The sequence below is a fragment of the Chinchilla lanigera genome, unplaced genomic scaffold (assembly GCF_000276665.1).
Source record: "Chinchilla lanigera isolate Chin_1 unplaced genomic scaffold, ChiLan1.0 scaffold00052, whole genome shotgun sequence".
In the NCBI taxonomy this organism is placed as follows: domain Eukaryota; kingdom Metazoa; phylum Chordata; class Mammalia; order Rodentia; family Chinchillidae; genus Chinchilla; species Chinchilla lanigera.
This window is the reverse complement of record NW_004955453.1, coordinates 15,567,192-15,589,074: the sequence shown is the minus strand read 5'-3', so window position 1 is coordinate 15,589,074 and position 21,883 is coordinate 15,567,192. Positions and strand designations below refer to the sequence as shown.

General features: G+C 43.6%; 1 long non-coding RNA gene across 1 annotated transcript in view; it reads left to right on the top strand.

The window, feature by feature from the left end:
* Positions 1-21,883, top strand: part of LOC102019884 — a 26,970-nt gene extending 5,087 nt beyond the window's left edge. Inside the window, exon 3 of the long non-coding RNA XR_262747.2 lies at positions 20,375-21,883. This is a non-coding gene — a long non-coding RNA (uncharacterized LOC102019884). The remainder of the gene's footprint in view (positions 1-20,374) is intronic.

The following is a 21,883-nucleotide window of genomic DNA, read 5'->3' as shown; positions in this document are numbered from 1 at the left end:
ATAAACCATACACTGACTTTTATTTATTATATCACATGCTGGGGTTAAGGGCACTTCAGGTAAACTTCTAGAAACTCATGCCACATGGCATAGGTATACGTGCACACGTGCACAGGCAGAGAAACAAACTCATAATCTGGGACATTTCTATCACATTGGTTTCTGAAGTTATAATTTTATTAAGAAGCCCTTTCATGTGGCGAGGACTTATGCCTTTCTGCCATAGAAACTGCTTTGAAAGAAACTAAGAAAGTGGGGAGTAGGGGAAGGGATTTCCATGTGTGAACTAAACGAGAAAGCTTATTTCAATTAAATACCTACATATTTTGTCATTGTCTAGAATGAGTGTGACATTTCAGTAACACAAACATTTTCATTTGATCCACTCCATGACTATATATAAATCTTATGGATTTGTCCAATGTTTATTGCCATTATTTATAATGGTTTGCGAGTATTGCAGATGTTAAGTCAATGCTATCTGTTTTACATCAAAAACTTCTAGAAAGTAATGACCCTGATGCTGAGCAGTGTCCCAAACCACAGAGGTTTCCAACATTGACTGCACATCAAATGCATTAGGAGAGCTTTGATTAAATATTAATTTAAGACCATGAATCTTTGAGTCAAGATCTCAGGGGGTGGGGAAGGTCTTAGAACCTCTGCTTTTACCACATTCCCAGGGATCAGCAGCAGCCATTTCAGCCCCTGTGCAAGGCTTGGGACACATGGTCTAGCAGTGCAGCTGAGGGTGTTAGCGGGGTCTTCTGAATGAAACAGCATCTGCCAGCCTCCAGGTCTCTCTGGGGCCAACGCTTCTCACAGTATCTAGAAGAGATGAGTGAGGAAAACCACCCATGTCCTAGGCAAGGAAAGACCTCAGAGAAGGTATTTTGAGCCAAGACATCAGAAGATTTTTATGGTAGAGTTCAGCCCACCCTGTTCCTTTTGATTGTGCTGATCCCTTCTCTGTCCCCCAAGTAGTCCCTCCTTCTGGAGGCTTCCTGTCAACACTAGGGAAAAAATGAAATCGTTAAAGATGACTCAGGATTTCTCTTGTTATCTGTCCAGGCATGTTTCAAAATTGCACCTTCCAATATTTGTTCTAATTCAACATTCACCCAAGCTCTACCACTGTACCTTTCCCCAGCCCCCAAAGAGATGCCAGCTGAGATCATGCTATAAGCAATAAGGACAATCTTGAACCTCACATTAACCTCCTTCCCTCATTTATTCATGGTATTACAGCCATGAATGGTATTACATTTTTTCCTAAAACATGATAGAAGCTCCCCACCACCTCCTATAGGCACTGAATGCATAGACAAGATGGGTGCTGAGAATTCTAGTTCTCACTTTTTCATCTCCTTATTTGTCAATATTTCTCTCTCTTTCTCTGCCTTTTCTCTGCAGTTTTCCTTTTTATGCTGAGCAGACCACCAGCAAATCCTAAAGGGCTATACCTTAGCAAAGCAGAAAGAGCAAAGTAGGAGTGCCGAACTGACCTGCTGGGCTCTGCGACCCTCTTTGAAATTTTTCCTGAGTCTGCCATCCCAGGGACACAAACACGTAAATGTCTAAGTTCTTTAAGCTATGGTCTCTTCAGCATTTATAAGAAAGTTGCTGACTGCCCCCCATGACCTACAGCTGTATTTTTTCCAGCCCTAAATTGTACTGCCTTCTTTTTTTCTTAAGCAATCTTCTTTCTGCCCCACTTCCCACCACCCCTCATCCTGAAACCCCCAGTCATCCAGTGGTGAAGTACCAAACAAATTGGCAGTTCTCCCTTTTGACCCAGGTTTACACTAAGTACTAACGTTTCACAGCTTTCTCCCTACTGCTCAGATATTTGTATCTAGGATTCCTGTCTCACAGATGTATTCTTACAATTCTGGGCAAGACTTTGTTATGTTCCTGCCTCTTTCCACCAAGAAAGGGATGAATTTTTTGTTGCTATCCACCAACACCTCTTATTCTGGTATCCATTCATGGCTTAAGAGAGAAGTTTGGACAGGGTAAATATCCAGGATTCACACCTGCATATGCACCAATATTGGCCACCAACATTAGGGGGTGCTGCCACCCCTCCCTGGCAAGGACCTCCCTGCCAATTCCCTGTTGGAGAGGCCAACAGTGCCTCCCTAAATAATCTGCATACATCTGCAGTTAAATTTTACAAGGAATCTTATCACATTTTTTCCTAAAATTCCAAATCCATCACATCTATGGAACTCCTTTTATCCAATTACTGAGTAATTCTGTGGGTGGAAAAGAATAGTGGAAAAGAAGACCAACTCATCTTCCAGTGCCCATCAAAGTCTCAATGTCTTCTTTCTTGTTTGTCAGCAGCACTGGTGCCTTGGCACAACCTAACTTGCTCCCTACCCAGGTTTTTGCCCTTTCCCCTAGGTGATACTTGTTTCTCATGGGTGCTCTGACACATATGAAGAAGGGATTATGTTTGGATTCCAGCTCCAAATATTTGTTACACTTAAAAATTAGCAACATCTGCAGGTTTCCATGCTTGCCATCATCTAGAGTCTTGCAGACAGATGCATTTATTCATTTGACACTCTCTGAAATGTAGCACTAGAGCATAGTTTATGGGTCTCGAGTCTGTGAAAAGGTGACTACAATTACTCTGACTCCCTAGCTCCCATTTATGATGGCTGTGGGCTTCCCGATTTCTTTGCACTAAGATAAATTCACAATCTCTTGAGCTAAGAAAATGAGACTAAGACATGAATCCAATTACCACTGTGTCATGAATTCTAAAAATTGGAGAAATTTTGCTCCCTAGAATGTCAGTGGGCCAAAAGGACACATAAATTACTCTTTTCCATCTGGGTGGTTGGCATCATGTGGGTATAACTGGTCTAGTTCAACTGGCTTGACGAATACTGAAATTATGCACAGAAAATCCCATTACAGTGTCTGCCAAATCCTTGCCCATAGATAACACGCTGAATTTTGCTGCATCAAGTGTTTTGTGAAAGAAGAGACCACCTGCCTAGAAATTTCATTGCCCAGTGAGTTTCTCCAAGAATAGTGAGTGCCCCTTGACAGCCAGATCCAGTTGCTATTTACCTTCATGTGCACAACTCTGATGCCTGCAGAGGAACAGCACATGTCAGTCAGCTCTTCCCAACCCATGAAAGAGTGAGAGAGTGAGAGAGCGAGAGTTGGGGAGGGGGAAGAAGCAAAGGGAAAGGAGAAGGGGGAGAAGGGAAGCGGAAGGAGGAAAGGGAAGAGAACAGGAAGGGGAAGACAAGGGTGATGGAAAAGAGAAAGGAAAGGAAGGGAAGAGGAGAGGAGAGGAGAAGAGGGGGAGAGGAGGGGAGAGGAGAGGAGGGGAGGGGAAGGGAGGGCAGGAGTTGGAAAGTAGAAGAATCAGAACAAAAATAAGCAAAAATAAATTAAACCCAAGGCTTGGACCCTGGGCTCAATCTCCATACTCCAGTTATCCTGGAACAGAGTTTCACATGCCATTCCCAGATCCGGAATGTGTCCCACACATCCTGGTTTAAATCCCATGGCCTCCATAATCTCCTGATGCTTAACAAGAAACCCTAAACTCAGCCTGAGCCAGAACTCCATACCCTGGACCTGTGTGAGGCCTGATGCCTGGTGTGGACTTCTGACCTTAAATGACTCCTTTTGCGATCTTAAATCTTGCCTTTCCCTTCCCTTTGACAGGCTTCCAGCCTACCCTCAGGGCTCATGTTGACCACACAAGCCCAGGGGTCCAGGCTCTTAGCCTCAAAGCTGCCTCAGTCCTATGACTGTTAGGCGGTGGCCTGCACTGCGTCATGCTTTACCCTTATTCCAACCCAAAGTGCTGTTTTTAGAATCTCCCTGACAAAGAATACTCAGCTGGGGAAAAATAGCTCCCTTTTTTGTGTTTTATACTCTCCAAGTTAAAGTCTAGAAGTCACACCTCAAAGAAAGCATCATATCCTCTTAGCCAGAAGCACACAATCACACACTCACGCTGTCTGTTGAGGCAGTGAGGAAAAAACAAACCCAGGAGCCTACACACCTGAGATCCACCCCTGACTCTTACACGACCTTGCTGGGTGATCTTGGGGAAACCCCTTCACCTTTCTGGGTCTACAATTTCTCTTTCAGCTTCAGTATGTGCATCTGTGAAACCCAAGAGATCACAGACCCACAGCCTGACTTTCCCACTTAACCTAACAGCATGATTATGGTTTGCCTAACACCACTCGGTCCCTGTGATGGCTAACTGTGAGGGCATTTGGAGGTGATGAACATTTGCCTCATAGACTTTGAGTAAGGCAGGTTATTCTCAATGCAAGTGGGCTGCATCCAGTCAGTTGAAGGCCTGATAGAACAAAAATTCTGGTCTCCCTAAACAAGAGAGGATTCTCCAGAAGACAGCCTTCAGATTGCATGTGCACCATCAGCTCTGCTGAGTCTCTAGCCTACTAGCCTACATTGTAGTACTTGAATTCATCAGCCTCCATCATCATCTCACAAGCCATTTCCTCAAAATGTATACTATTTGCCCTACTTCTCCAGGAAATTCTAACATAGCCCTCAGTAGCCCCAAAAGAATGACCACCTGCCATGTATTCAGCCATTCAGTGATTCAGTGGGTACTGGGACAAACAAAACACTCCACCTATTTGGAAAGACAAGACTAATCTGGATGAGACAATGTAGAGCAATATACACATAGGTAAAGGGTTGTGGGCCTGTTGCTGGTACTGTAGGAGTTCAGAGGAAACTTGAAGAAGATGGCACCTTGCTCTGGGTCTCCAGGCAGTTGGAGTTCTCCTAGAGAAAGAGGCCAAGAGGAATGGCCTATCAGTGGTGATGTAGTTGGTACATTTCCTCCCTCTGGTCCACCCAACACTGATTGGCATCACTACCTATGCAGGTGGCCAAGGGAAAAGAGTGTCATACCCATCTTCACCACCCACTTCTAAGCACTCCTGTCCTCACTCCTTTCCCATATAGTCAGGTATCTTCAGACCCGACCCCTATGTACCAAGGAGCCATTCCCCTGCTCTTCATCCCTGGGCCAAGCCCTCATTGCTCTGCTGGACCATGAAGTGACTCTTCTGTGGTTTTCCTGCCTTTGCTCTTACCCCTTCCAAGTCCTTGCTCCTCACAAAGCAGAGTAATCCTTCAAAAATGGCCATCTAGTCACACCTCTCTCTACACAAAACTCTTCCCACATCTCTGCATCTGCAACAGAACGAAATCCAACTTTAATTTAGTGTGACTTCCCATGCCATGCTGTACTATCCCCTGCTCTCTACCTCTTCACATCAAGAGCCACCTGCCTCTTGATTCCTACTACATAGCTTTCACATCCTCAGAAGTCCCTCATCTTTCCCACCTCCTGGCCTTGGCAAATGTGAGCCCCTCTGTCAAGAGCTATTTCCACTTTTCTCTAGCTTACTTCTATCTCCTCACATCTCCATTTTTGGGTTTTCCCTCCTCCAGCCTCCTCCAACTTCTACAGGCCTATTTAGGGCTCCCCTAGCAAAGCACTCTGTTCCTCCTCCCTCGAAGCATGTATTGCAAACACTAGTGACAAATTTCTATCTTTCCAAATAGATTTTAAGAGACTGTGTCTGATGTGCATCCCCCAAAATTGCCAAAACACTGAAGTACACAAAAAAGGGATATTTTAAGTATGCTAGATCCGTCCTGTTCCCTAAAAATATATCCATAAACAAGGTGGGCAACACCTCACAGAACCACATTCTAAAGACAATAAATAAGTGCACAACACATACATGCAATCAGAGCTGTGCTGCAAAGAAAGCAGTAAAGGAATGAGCATGTGGGGGAGGCAGAGATGGAAAACCTGCTTCAAGCATAGGGTGGTCAATGAAGGTCATTCAAGAAGCTAACCCTGACCTAACGAATGCAAAAAAATCGGTCATGCAAAGGCTCTGGGGAAAGTCTGCCATATTCTGCAAGTGTCACAAAGTTACCATGACTGAGAAAAGAGGGAAAATAAGAGTCCTCATACCAGCAAGCACACTGCATCATAAACTCATATCCAGCCACTTGCGGGATGAGTCATTCTGGTAAGATGGTTTTGTTCCCTCCAGTGGGAAGGGTACTTGGTAGTAGAAGAGTCTCACAGCATTGCCTTTTCTACAAAACATTTCACAGCATTAAGGTCTTGCCTTCCAAGCTAAATTCCTACTCAGTGAGGTGAGCCTGTGCAGATTTAAAATGCGCCATGTGCTAAAATTAATTATCAACCAACAGAGGGACAAAGATGAGATTAGTGGTGGTCTTTTTTGCCTGGACAGGGAAAAGTTTGATGGGGAGGACATAAGACTTCTGATTTCTTTCCAATCAGCAAATCAGGATGTGTCACTTTGAGAAGATGGGCTTTAAATGTATCTGCACATGGATGCCCTCCCACAAGTGCCTTGAACCAAAGAATTACCCCTCCACTCTTCCCCTTTTCAAGGATCAAAAGCCTGGGATGAGTTGTCCCCTTTCCAAAGTCTAAGAGTAAAAGTCGAGAGACCTTGACCTAGAGATAGGTCATGGCAACCACAGTCACACCCACATTATTCCAAGGTCGTTTGCACCTCAGTGCACTAGATCTAAAAATGCCCTGCAATCTGCTCCTGGTCTGGTTCCACTCTTTGCCTGTCCTAAAACAATGCCCAAGATATACTGAGTGTGAGTAACTGTGGATAACAGCAGGAATGCTGGAGCCGAAGACTGTTTACATGTCCTTCTGAACAACCTGTTCTCTTGTTCCACCATCAAAACCAGAGTTCCCTCCCTCCAACCCCCTCTGCTAGCCCTCAGAGACGGTCCACATTCCTAGCTTAGGCAATGCATTCTTACTATCCTAACACATACCACCAGAATGGGCCAGGCAGGCTCTTCAGAGAGCCAAACTACCCACCCAACACTTGGCTTTGGCCAAGGGCATCAAGCCAGGCTATGGCATCATAGCGTCTAAGGTCCCTTGATAATCCACATCAGCTCAATTCTTAAAATTGATCGTGGCACTGCCTGTGGAGCTAATGAGAGTTACATCAGACAACCCTCCAAAGCCCAGATTGATCAGCTGTTAATTAGGATAGATCTGATGGTGAATGCACCTCTCTCTGAACAGAGGCTGCTGCTAGATCTAAATCTAAAATAGGTTTAGGGAAGAGGTGGTTGCTGTTTACGTGAACTATAGCATAATGGGAACTTCTGAGTAGAAAGGTCTCCAAAGCATCTTTAGGGTGGAAGTTCATCACTATAAGTCACCACTGAGTTTGCATGCTTTGTGAGACAATGTCCAATGCCAATGCCTTCTATGAGCAGGAATTATTCATTCTTTGACCTAAAACATGTATTGAGCTTTCTGTGTGCCATGCACTATACCTTGCTAGATGAGCAGAGTAATGAAATGACTATGTCATGCTCCCTGCCCCTGAAAGAGCCTCAAAACAGGTGACGCAAATGTTTATTTCTCTTGAGAAGGCATAGTTCAAATACCTCTCTGTGAACCATCCAAGATCAAAAACTACAAAAATGTCATCATTAGCTGTAATGAGCATTCTATGTGCAAGGCTGTGTTGAGGGTCCTGGTGGATCTATTGCTTTTTAATTATTACTATTAATTGTAATATGAATAACTACATTTCAGTGCTTATCACATAGCAGAAATAGTTGAACATGCTCTTTTCTCACTATCTCATTGAATCCTGACAAGCCCAAAAGGTAAATACTTCCATCTTGACCTTACAGGTGTGTAAACTGAGGCTTAGATTGACTTGTGTACCTTATTCCCTGCAAGGATTCGAACAACCCAGCTGAGAGATGCTGACCTGGCTCAAGCCTTCCGCTTTATGAAATTTATTCATTCAGTCTTTATCTCTTCTAGTCAGTGGATGTATTTATCTGCCAAATGGTAGACATAAACACTCAGATCCTAAATTGCAAGGCCATTTAGTCATTCAATATATATTTATTTTGAATTCCCATGTAGTGAAAATATGATGATGAAATAAACACAGATTGTGCCCACAGAGATAAACACAGTCTGGTAGAGTACATAGGAAAAGGACAGAAATAAGAACAGCAATGGACAGAAAACAAAGAACAAGTGCTGAGCCAAATGGAATGTGGGGCGGCAACATGATATCCATGCCAATGTTGACCCTCAAGTTCTTATATCTGGGCCTCTAGGTTCATGGCTCTCAGTATGGTTCACACCTTGCAGCTGGAAGCTCTTCCACCCAGGACCCTGTGCCCAACCTGAGTCCATCAGCACCCACTGCATTCACATCACAGCCTAAACAACAGCAAAATATTACTCCGTGAACAGCTCAGATGTAGAGAAAGAAAAAGCGGTGGCAAGAAAAAGAACAGGGGCCATAAGAACAACTCCTTAGAACCCAAAGAGAATCATCAGAAATGGGAGCCTAAGAAAGTGTTTAACCTGGATTACCACAAATTCAACAATAAGGAACTGGAAGAGGTATGAGGGGTAGTATTTCATGCAACGTGAGAGCTACAGAAGTCCTTGCTCGGGAAACCCCAACATTCTAAGTCCACCAGACGAAATGTCAGAGATTACCAAGTTCCTCAACAGATGGTACAGTGGTGCTGTAGGTTTCCTGTACTGGGTTGCTTTCAGGATTCAGAGCTCCAACAGAAACCCTAGGCAGTGTGTACATAGGCTCTGTGCTTGCTCTGCTTATGCCAGTCTTTGTCACCAAGAGGTAAAAGTACTAACATCAGGATCAGCTTCAGTAAAAGTATTCCTCATCGAGCTCTTGTTGTCTAAGACGTGACAAGAATGCCACCCCTGCAGACAGCTGGAGGTCAGTACACACTGGAGATTAAAGGAGAAAATGAAATTCCTATGGGTAGTGAGTCACTGGCTTCTCAGGGAGGTAGAGGAAAAAATTCATCTCTCACTCAGAGGTCCAAGCCCAAGTCTTGCTCTTGTGACTTTGCTTAGGACAACCCCCTGGAAACAAAGAGTATTGGCTTCATTTCCACAAAATGTTTGGAAGACACAGCAATGGCATGGTCCCAAATGCAGGCTTTGGCACAACCATTAGACAGATTGCCTCACTGGTTTAAGGAGTTAGAAATGAGAGGACATCCATGGCCACTAAGCTCACACTCTGTGCTTATATTCTGGCAGAAGCAACCACATTCATCAGCCTTCTAATGTCTATGAGGTATGGTGCCCTACACATGTGTGCACCTGAGGGTCTCTTGGTGACTGTCACTGCCATTTTGCTAATAACAAAAAGCAGATAGCCAGACAGAACGGCCCAGTGAAGGACCCAGAGGTGGTAGACACTCTCTGTCCTGCCTCATCATTTGCATGATGAAGACGGGCATCTGGCTTCCGGCAGGATCCATCGATGGCTTAACACTCAGATCTGTGCAGCTGACACAGTGAAGTCTTCACCCACAACTCTGGAATCTGAGCCTCCCTATTCACGACAATAACACTGTGTGACTGAGTTGAGTTTAAACCAGAACAGAAAAGCCTTTCCATCGGTGAGAAAGCTGTGGTTGGAAACTACCCTTGGAAATTCTCAGGGGTGGTTTTGAGTGATATGATGGAAATTAGAAAAGAAGCCTACAAAGTATCCAGGCTGAAATCCTTCTGGGCTCTGCCATCAAAGTTCAGCTCTCCATATGTGAGATGATGATCCCAACGACAACCGGTTCATCAAGGTGATAACCTTAGAGAAGTGTAGCACCATCATCACTAGTGGCCTGGAGCAGCCTCTGGACAAGTTCTTTCATGCGGTATAACCTCAGGAGCCTCAGGGACCTGGGGGGTGGGCTCTGGGCTTTTGTCATCTTCACCTGTGAAGTTCCCAGAAATCTACTCCCTTGACACAGAAACTAGACCTTTCCCACTTCCCACTTTGTTTTGTGGGCTTTTATTAATGATAGATCATTCTTAGTCCACAGTGGCTGATGCAGTTACCAAAGGCTAGAGAGCTAGGATCAAGGTTATTATATATTTTAGTGATTCTCCTTGTACAACCAAGGCTACTGCCAAGAGTATAGGTAGCATCTGAGCAGTAAGATGAACTACAGAATGCCTCAATGCTGCAAGCTAACAACTGGGATGAGGAAGCTGCAGTCGGGAGCAGCATGACACTGGAGGACGTAAGTCGGGGACAGTTGAATGAGCTCTTACCATGCATCCAAAAATCTCAGACATCCTGCACCAGCATCTGTAGGTTGTGGTGATTGTCGGAGGCAGGATGCAACTGCTGTGACACAAAATGGAATCAATGCCCTAAAGAATGCTGATATTGGGATTGTTGTGGGGGCCGCAGGTTCTGACATAGCTGAAAATATATCTCTCTCATCCTTACTGAATGACAATAGGACAACTTTGTCTTTAAAGTCACAAGGTGAAAGAAGGCCACATTAGACTGTCACATTTATGACAATCTAAAGATCATTGCTTATGCTCCAGCCCAGAACAATTCCGAGTTTTGCCCTCTCTTTGCCCGGCATTATTGTTGGCCCCACACTGCCTGGTGCCACCATTACCATCTTATTCATCAAATTGAGCACAGAAATAAATCTTTCATTGTCTAATTTATAAGAAAGCTTAAAGTGACATTATAAACCAAAAACTCCACCACAAGCAGAACAGGCTGACAGAAATAACAGCTTACTATATAGTCCTGCTTGTGTACTAGCTTCATATAAGCACAGGCACTTTTGTTGTTTTTGTCATCATTTATGCAAAGGAAAATTATAGCCTAAACACTCTCATTAAGCTCTGAGTGATATGAGTAAAAGATATCAGGTACCAGCAAAAAAGCACCTAGAATTCAGCAAATCGCATATCTGATCACCAGGAAAATTGGAGAAATTTCATCTTCAGCAAGTCTTTTCAGAACTAAAGCCATCTCGGTAGAGATTGTGTCATAGCTTATAGCATTGATACCTATGGCCTTCGGAGGGTCAAATCTTTGGATTTCACTCTGCTCCTGGCTCAGGATTAATTTGTGGATGCACCACATATCATTCTTATTTGGGTGTAAAAGAGTGAAAACTTTTCATCAGACTTTACTGTGAAAGCTGTTGAATAATGTCTCACCGCTGCCATCTTTTTTCCCAAGTTCCCTAACTTCACAGGGGTGGTGATCTGCATCTTGTGGCCACCGGCTGTGAGATCACTTGTGTAATAATGACATCACTAAAACTGTGTGAGAGAAAGACAAAAAGTGCATGAAAGGCAGGCACTCAGTTGATTCTTTGTACTTTACAGCTAAAAACTTACAACTGATCTACAACTTCAATCTCTTTCCCCACCCTGTTTTAAAACATACACATTTCAAGATGCTGGTGTGTTTATGTACATAAGTTCGTATGATATTAAATCTTTCATACCTCACACATTTTCTGTGGTTACCCTGCCCCAGAAGGATAAGCGCTTGGTAAAAATCTTTAAAACTCCATTCTATATTCCACTGAAGGTCCAATTCCCTCCCCCTAAGTTTTCTATGAATTCCTGGGGAAATTGGCCACTTTGCTCAAAAAATCAGTTTAAGATTTGCAGGAGGTGAAAAATGGGCCAAATTTGCATCATAAGGACATGGGCAACCTCTATTTTGAGTCTCCATGATTTCCATGGCACAATTTCCCTGGCCACATCACCCTCACCCTAAGCACTTGCCATCTCACCAGTCCTCTCTTGCATCCCTTCCTCCAATCTCATCTCTTTTCCTCCCCCTCATATCACCCTTCACCCCTGACCCTGGAACTCCAGACTGGCCTTCTCCAGCTCTTACCCCAAGACTGAAGGCAAAGCCTGCTTTGCATATCCTCGCTGGAGGTACTCAACTATGCAAAAAGGCCTTTGATTTACCACACTTTGAAGCCAGTGTGGTTTGAAAGAGTAATATTTATTTCTTGTAAAACATTTCAAGGCACTTTGCAGCACTGATCTTATGCCAATCATGTTTCATGCTTTTAATATGGGTCTATTCCTGTGTGGGACACACAGTTACAGTGACAGGCTAAGAGACTTCAGTTTAAAGTAACAGGCATTTTGTAAAAACAATGAAACAAAAATAGAAAGTAGTAAGTGACGTATAAAATGTCCATGGTTCAGATCATCTCTAAGTGATTTCTAATGTCCTTCTCAATTCTAACTTTACATGACTCTAGATCATGGACTTTGGTACCCAGATAGAGCATAGGACAGGCTTGGTGGGGCATGTACATGTCTACACCAATCTATCTGGGCTAAACGTCTCTCACTAAGGATGGTAGCATTTAAAGAAAGGTTTATCTGACAGCATTTTCCTTTTAATGAACCAGAAAATTTACAAGAAATCAATATTGAGACTTTGCCTCAGGTTCTTATGACATGCTCGTTATCTTTGACTGTTTCTTACTTATAAAATTAGATTTGGCTGCAAATCTGTCTTCCCATCCTTCCTTCTTTGAACAACACTGATCAAGGGACTTACAAGTTTGGGGCAGCATGCTAGACACTGGAAATCCATAGAGTCCCAGAAGGAAGGAGTTCTAGTCCAAAAGGAGAAATCAACAAGGAAACAAATGTAACTTAGGCTCAAATTTCCTTCAGACCCTACAATCTAGCTGCAGTCTCTGACCTTTTCCACTGCAATTTAGGTACAATATACAGCTCCTTCTCTGGCACTGCCACCCCAGGACTGTTCCCATCAGTCACTTTATGATTTTAATATCTTATATGAAGCATTGCTGGAGTCAGGATCACCTCTAAAGTCTTTTTTCTCTCCTGAAAGTCCCTGGCCTCCTTTTCTTTTCTTGTTCTTTCTCCTGACTCCCCTATCTCAGAAGAAACACAAATCCCTCCCTTTGTCCCACACAAAGCAATCCTGAAGGCATCTTTTGTTATTTGATCATACTCATGGGTATCACCCTCCACCCATAGTGACTCAAAAATATTTCGTCTTCCAAATAAATACAGGGTCCTCTTCCAAAAGTGTTTTGGAGAGGGATGCAAGAGGGTCTCTCTCTGTGTTCAGACCACATGGCTGTGCTTGGAAGGGGATTGGTCTTTGCAGCACTTGAGAGAAAAGGCAGTCTGGGTGGTAAAGAATAAAGGAAACTGTAGTGGAAGAAATGTATTTCTAATTTTGAGTGAGTCCATTCCAGAAATGTAGGGAGTTGGCCAGCGGACTTGCCAATGTTTGGGTTATGTTTCAACCTTGATTGAACATCAGAACTATGCACAGTGCCAACTCCCATGTGCTTTGAGCAGAGCTGGGTACATTATGCTTCTCTGTGTTTGTTTTTGGGTCATCCCCCCCAGGTATCTGGGATGTTTCCTCCGTTAAAACCAGGACATTTCCTCCCTCTAGCCCTCTGTGCAGGCTCCAGCCCTAGCTGTTACTCTTAGGAAATGCTAAATCCACTTTGGAGCAAAAATATAGAAATATTTCTCCAAAATAATGCCCTTGATAACTTTTATGAGCAATATCAATTCACTGATGGTCTCTTGATGTCAAAGAGGTCTTTTGGTCCATTGAGACAGGGGGATGTTTGATTGTTTCTTTGGAAATTTCTGCATGGGAGAAAAAGAAAAATTCAGAGCACAGGAAAATACTTCCTACAGTGTGGTCTAGGAGTCTCTGTTCATTCCCCTCTGAGAGCCAGCTCTCCTCTTTCTACCATGACCTTTGTGCATGCAGGTTCTGCATCTTGATCTGGGACCCCAGATATAGTCTTCTCAGAATTCTTGCTAAGGCAGCCTATATAAAAAATCCCAGGTAGACATGATTACCCTCAAATACCTGAAGTCTTATCCCATCAAAGAGGCATTAGATTTACTCAGCACAGTGCCAGAGGAGAAGACTGAGAACAATAAGTAAAAGCTGCTAGAAGACAAAAGATCTTCACCAGGAAAAAGAGGGTTTTAGACCAAAACTATAAATGAGCCATTTATTCTGAACCTCTGAGGTTAGATTCTGCATTCCCTTATAGTGCTAATTTCCATGGGTTTGGAATACCCTGGGAAAAGAACTTGAATTGTTTCCAAACTTGAGGTTCATATATAGAAACAAGCATGATGAAGTTGGAGTGTGTAGGCAGAACATGCTACTAGCTAGATTTCAAGGGGAAAATCTGTGATGGGAATAGAGCAACACAGAATGCTGGATGCAGCATTAGGCATGGAAGCCGATGGTGATAGCAGAGGTTCTGGGAACTGCGAGGTGATACCCCTGCTTTCATCTGCTCTAGTCCCTGTCACCCTGGTGACACACACAACCCATAAAAAGGAAAATGACCTTGTGTAAGAATTAAAAGGGCCATAAGAGCTAAAGACTCAAGAAATTCAGAGAGGACCACAGAAGAGTAAAACATTAAAGGACAAAAATTATTAAACAGTTCAAAACAGCAGGGAGAAGACACCAAGTTCTAGGACAGAAAGACCCTGGCACTGGCTAGAGGCCAAGCGCAAGCTCAGAGACAGAAGCTGGGACCCCGTACTGCAGCATCAGAATTATCGGCCTAAAAGACAGAAACTTGAGGGGGCTGGGGATTTAGCTCAGCGGCAAAGCGCCTGCCTGGCAAGCGCAAGGTCGTGAGTTCGGTTCCTGGTACCGGAGAAAAACCAAAAAAAAAAAAGACAGAAACTTGAGTTCCAGTAACGACCGAACAGATTCAGGCACCCGATGAGGAAGCCCTCAGAGATTTCCAGAGGTAGGGGGATTCCTCAGATTGCCGTCATTACCCCCATGAGGACCAAAATCCTGCAACCTCCAGGCAGAGACCGTAAAACTATCAAATTATGTATCTGCATATTTTTGAATATTTTTCTAAGGTCAAATGTATTGAAGTATAATATGAATACAGTAACATTTGTCCTTTTAGGTGTGGAGTTTAACAAATTCTCACAGAAGCATGTAGTTGTAAAATCTTTCCCACAAACAAGGTATAGAACATTTCGCTTACCTAAAACATTCCCTCATGTTTCTGTATAGTCAACAAACACCTCCCTTCATCCTTAGCCCCTGGCATCCATCTAGTTTGTCTGTACTATTTGTCACTTCTCAAAGAATGTCCTATAAATGGGTAATAACATACACAGCCTTTGATCTGTCAAGTGTGATTTTTTTGCACTTAGAGAAATGACTTTGCCTATAGACATAGTATATTCCTTGTCTTGCTTTACCAGTAGTATTCCATGGTATAGATACACTACAGTTTATCCATTTACCAGTTGGTGAATATTTGTGTTGTTCCCATTTTTTATAATTATGAATGCATTTGCATGCAAGCTTTAGTATGGACATGTGTTTTTATCGGGCAAATACCTAGAAACTGGACGGCTAGATTGTATGATTAAGTATCTGTTTAAATTTATAAGAAACTACCGGCCTGTTTTCCAAAGTGGCAAGACCATTTGACATTTGTACTGTCTATTACTGTAGTCTCACAAGAGCCCAGTCTGAAAACACTAAAGTTCCATTCGTATTTATCCAACATCCAAGAAGTTAGAAGTGTCCAGAAGTAGTATTATCATCTCTGGAAATAATGAGTGTCCTGGCCCTGTGGGTATCAGGGTGGGGCTGGTCAGGGGTGCTAGGTGATTTGGCCCTTCAGATTTCCTCTGATTCTGTTTTCTGGGATGCTATGAACATGAACATCACTCTGCCCAGCATTCCTGACCCCACCCTCATATTTCTTCCCACTTGGCTCACTAGACAAATGTGTGTCTCATTGTTTGACATTTTTATCAGTTTGACTGATGTGTTTCCCTGAGTTGATATTTTTCATGCAATCAATTGGATCTCTTAGCAGCTTTTGCAGAGAAGTGGTAAGTTAATGGACCACCCACATTCTGTTTCAGGTTCACCTGCTGACCTTTCTAGGGCTGGACCTATTTCACTCAATTACTCTCTCCTTTAGCTTCCCCTTCTGGGGGTAACAGTGTTCAGCCTTTGGAATCCTGCAGAGCATCCCAAGAATAGGAATAACTGAGTAGTGATGCTGGTAATCATGAGTAGAAAGACAGCTTTAACTCGGTCCTCTTTCCAGGGGAGTCTGGAATATGACAGATCTCAATTTGTACAATCCTGAGAAAATCATTCAACCCTTTTAAATCCTGGGGAAATGGGCATTCTTAGCAAAGACTTCATTTAGGTAAAGCACCTTGCATAGTGACTGTTATAGCACATTCCCTTTGGGAATCATTATTTTTGTTTTCACTGTCTCTAAATCTACCCTCTCTCCTACTCCATAAAGGGATGGTGGTCATCTCAGACTGCATAGGGATATAGCACTAGACATAGACCAGAAGCTAGGGTCCAAGTTGGAACTAGGGATGCCATGGTGACTCATAGGAAGTGATTTAGGGTATTGTTTCCTCATGGTGACACTAGCCCAAGATTAATTTAGAGTGATTTCCAATATTATTTCTGAGCTCTGGACCCCAGTACATTTTTCTGCCCAAAGATTTTACATGTCTACATGTTCCAGGGCTCCTTGACTTCTCTCAGCTCTCTTGGGCCTCTGAAAGGAGATTTTACCCAAATTCTTCAGGGTGGAAGGACAGCTGAACAGTTCTGAGGTACTTTTCTCCTAAAACCCAGAAGTAGAAAGTAGATATGACTAGTCTCTGTTGATCTGTCTTTGCCAGAGAACTCAGTAACTTTTAATACGTACAGATTTTGTTTATGAAGAGATTTCCCTAGACCAGGCCTTCATTATCCCCAAGAACTGGAAAAGACAAAGCAGAACATGCCCTCACCTTGAGAAATGCCTATGAATAATTCTCTAAAGCAGCACAGCTAATTTTCCACCTCTCATCTGTGGTCCTGGTCTCTCCCATCTCATCTCTCTTCTAAACCACTCTCAACATCCCTGGTTTGTGAAACAAATTAATTCATCCCTCTCTCAGAAATGTGACCAGAAGACCAAGACAGTGGGTTTCTACCAAGAACTGACCAGTGATGGATACAAGAGCTGAGTGAGCAGGGGATGTCTCTCCTACTTGGCCCGACCTGGCCTGGATCTGGGTATGGATAGGAGAGTGAGAGTCTGAAAACACTGAAGTTCTACTCCTATTAATCCAGAAGGTTAAAAGTATCCACAGGTAGTATTAAGTGTCTCTGGAAAGAGTAAGCTTCTTGTCCCTGGTGGAGACCACACTTGACTTGAATCCTAGCCACTTTGTGCCTGAGTCACACAAACCCAAACAAGTGACTTCTGGAATCAGTGTCCAGACTCCCTATCTATAAAATGAGGGTAGAAATGCTCCCTCACAAGACTGTTTTGGGGATTAAAGATCATGTATATAGAGCACCTGGCACATGCTAGGTATTTAATACACCATAGTTACTTTTATTATCCTTGTGTGTCTTTTTGCATAAGACAACCCAACTGAAATCCTACCACCAATTTCACCAGTTTCTCAGATGCATGACTGCAAGGGAAGGGCAAGGCTGGCTAGGGTCTTGAACAGAAGCTCTCCTATCTCCATTTGTATAGTCTGAAGAGGGACATAAGCAGGTTCTTTGCTTTTCCACAACTTTATCCTTGGAGGGAAGCCTCAGAGTGATAGTTGGGTTAGAATTGAAATCCCTCAACTGTCCCTTCTCAGCTACTTAACTTTTAGAAACATCTTACTCAGGAGGATGTTAGTGCAGGTGGCTGGCTTTGCACAATCATTATTAATTTTTGATTATACACATCATTCTTGGCTTTCCAAATGTTCCCTCACCCTCCAAAACCCACTCCAAACCATGGAAAATTAGAAGTTGGCCTTGAACACCATGTTCTGCCTCCACTTGCCCCTCACAGGCCATACCTGTTTATGGGACAAACAGAGGAATCTGATTTCCAAGGCTGTCAATTTGGAAGCCAATCTACTTGATAAAAAGATTGGAAACAGCGTCTCAATGACTTGCAGCTAAGCCTGAAGGCCTTGGCCTCGGGAGAGGCTCTCACATTACAAAACTTGATGGAAACCACTTGTGTGGGGGCTTGAAGACACAAGGTTCAGGTCACTTTGTTCCTGCTGCGGGAATCTGGATAGGAGACAGAGCTGTCTCCAGATCCCAGCCTTAGATACCACCCGAGCAGTGAGCTGGCCCAGAAGCATGGGCCTCATCTCTCCAATCAGCTACTTCCCTCTTTCCAAACTCTCCACCCCATCTCTGTTTCCATCCGTGTTGGAAATCAAACTCAGCTCTCCCTTCCTGCTATTTTGGGTTGACCCAGGTAAAACAGCATGCTTTGAGTGTCAGAAGAGAGGGGAGAAGATGGCAGGAAGATTTAGATGGATTTCAGAGAACACCATTTCTCTGTCCCAGGGTTCCAAGATCAGGTTCATAGAGACCCAGTCCTCTGAGATCCTCTGATAGCCTCAAGATGGAATAAATATGGCAATCAACAGCAGAACCTAGGAGGACATTTGAATGTAGGAAGCACAATTCTAGGAGTCACACACATGGACAAACTATCAGACCACTGAGAATGACTTTTTAGACCAAACCACCAAAATTAACAACAATTACAAATACAGAAATGAAAGCAGGTTAACAAGAACCTCAATCCTCTCAAACAGGCAGATCTGGTGTGCGCTCCACCACACATTCCTGGAAATATGATCCACAAATTCCCTTTGGTGCTTAAGTTATTGTGAGTTGGGATTCTGTCACCTGTAAGCACAAAGTTCCAACATACAGTAAGTCACTTGCCCCAGGTCACACTGTGGGTGAGAAGTACATTTAGGGTGTTAACTGAGACACATTTCTACCCTTTCTCCATGGAGCCTTTTATATGCCTCCTTCCCAAGGAAAGTTCATCATCAACTGTCAGAGGTGTGGGGGGAAGGAAAATTAAGTATTTTGTTCAATAGCAAAATGTACCAACAATTGTTCTAGGTGTTGGGACTGCTGTGGTGAGGAAGACAGCAAAGGACACAGGTAACTGGGGGACAGGTTTGTGGACAGACTGGATGGAAGGACAGGAAGAGATGAGGCAAGCAAGAGCTCCAGCTATGCTCTGTGGTGTCAATTAGGGATGTCTTCTGTCCGATGCCAGGACAGCTGAGCGCACTGCCTTCTGAGAAAGTGCATCCATTAAATGTCTTGAGTATAATTTTCTGCAAACATCTAACTTGGCAGTTACCACATTCCACTTTTGTAGGACAAAGGGCAGAGCTTAAGTATAACACCTGGCCCCTTGCATTTAGTCCCCCTACATAGATGAGAAAATTGAAGCTCAGAGAGATTAATAGCAACCACTCTTTCATGTCTCCCTCCCTGCAGGGCTGATGAGGGAGCAGATTAAACAGAGGTCTGAAAAGCCAAGGGTGCTTCACAAATATAATGTCCATTATTCAAGGAGGTGGAAACTCACATTTCTTTGATTGAATCACCTTTTTGCTCTACTCTAGGTGGAATCTGGGACACTGAATAACACATAGCTGACTTCTACAAAGTCCTGTCTGTTGAAGGGTCAGAAACAGAGACACATTAATGTGAGACTATCTTCATTGCATTAAGACATCAGCTACTCCAAGGAAAATCCCAAAGTGAAACTTATGGCTCATACACAAAGCCTCTGCAAAAGCCTGCCTTGCAGTTAGGAAAACAGGTTAGAACCAGATCCTCCACTGACAAATTCTCCCTAAAAAGATAAGAATTAAAGGGGTTATGATATAGTCTCAACTGGCCATAGTGGCACACACCTGTAATCCCAGCTACTCTGGAGGCAGGAGGATTGCAAGTTCAAAGTCAACCTGGGCAACTTAGTGAGAACCAGTTTCAAAAAATGAAAAGGGTTGTGGATCTAGGTCAGTGGAGCATCCCTGAGTTTGATCACCAGCACCACAAAAAAGATATACATTCTCATTTAGGAATACAGATTTGTGTATTATTTGGATCTTCAGGGGTGTTTCAGACAGAGTTCTCAGTTGCACATAATAGGAATGGACTAAAGGTTATTATGCTAATTTCTTCTTCAGAAAAGAAATGAAATAGAGCAACATCAGGTAGAACACAGAATCAACAGGAAGAATCTCACACTTGGGTGTTGGGTCAGGGGTGTGCCTTCGGAGTACAGTTCTTGCTTAGCATGCACAAGGCCCTAGGTTTGATCTGAGACAGAGAGAGAGAGAGAGAGAGAGAGAGAGAGAGAGAGAGAGAGAGAGAGGAAGGATGAGAATGGGGAAGAAAAGTCAAACTTATGTCCAAGAAACCACCTGCTCAGGGTGCCATTGCTACTACCACTTGACCCAGGACACTACCACTGCCAGTACTTGCATTATCTTAGACCCTGGATTCTGGGTACCACCACCAATGGAAAAAGTGCAATACCATCCCTGATTCTTGTTGTCAAACTTTTTTTTTAATTTTTTTTTTATTTTATTCAGAAACTTTTTAAGATGCAAAGCCCTGTAGAGGGAGCACCTGCCAGATCTACATGAAGTCACACAGCTATGGCCCAGCCTCCAAGACTCCAGGAGAACAGATGTGACACTTGACACTTCCTCTGTGAGGACCAGAACCTGCTTCACTAGACACACAATGGCGAATCCTCCTAAGCACCAAAGAGGTTGAGAGGACAGACAGCCGGCAGGGCACTGAGTGTCCTCTGCTTGTGTCTTTTTATGAATCCTTCCATTTTTCTGCAACCCACCCACTGGATGCAGATCACAAAATCTCATGAGGTTTGGGGACAGGGGTTTCTTCCTGGGGTCTTATTCTGTTCTTTTCAGCAAGTGAACACTGAAGGTTAAGAACCTCACCACCACTACTACCAGCAGCCCTTCACTGGGGTCCCATTCAATCATGAAAGAAAAATTTGGGAAACTGAGACTCAGCCTCCATGGACTGTATACCTCCACCTTTATCTTACGCTAACCTATTCAGTTGCTCTAATCATTCAGATTTCTCACCTCAGCCCCTCAGCTTGGGGACCTATCTTGCTCTCACCTCCCACCCACAGCCAATCCCAAAAGGGAATCTAGAATATTCATGAATGCCCAGATAGAGCATTCACACAGAGCTGTGGGTCCAGGAGAGGTGCAGAGCAGACTCCATTTTCATTCCAGCATGGAAACTCCACCCTAGCGCATCTTCCTGTTTTTAACAAGATAGATCTGCCTTCTCTGGCAAACATGCCTAACCAAGCCCAAAATCAGGATGCCCCATCCTTGGCCTTGAGCCTTCACCCGCCAAAACAAGTCTTTCTGGGCTGGCCAGAAGATTCCAGATCTTAGAACGGAAGTTTCTCAGCTCCAGGCTCTGCGTGCTGACTCATTTCTCATGGATAAGTTAAACCTCCTTTGGGAGAGAGAGCTAAACTACAGGTGCCCCAAACTCAGTTCCAAAAGCCCTCCAGGAGCAGTGCTCAGAGGGAGCCAGGAGAACTGGAGACAGGGTGGCAGGACTGGGAGGGAGCCAGAGCTCAGGAAATGAGCTTCTGCCCTTCGGGTAGTTTCCAGGAGTGACTCCTTGCAGCCAGACGGAATGGGATGCATACAGCTGCCTCCCCGACGGGGTTTCAGTGTTTGCTTCCTCTCCAAAGCTGTGGCTGGAAAGGACTGTCATGAAAACAAGACTCAGAATCCTTCTTCAATTTTCCTTCAGCCCAAATGTAGCAGAAATGCAGTCAACAAAAATACTAGCAAATAATATCATTGGCAATATCAGTAACTCTGCACAGGATTAATCGATCATGTTGCTTAAGAAATAATCTTTGTTTGGTTTTTACACTTTTAGATCCTGGGAAGCAAGACTAGTTTAGAGAGAAAGATAGAGGATTTAGGATTGTGAGGGAAGTGTCAGCTGGGCACTTTCTAGGTCTAAATTAAATGGTCTTGATTCTATTTAAAATACTATATGTATGATTTTCTTGTGAAAGAGGAAATATTCATTCA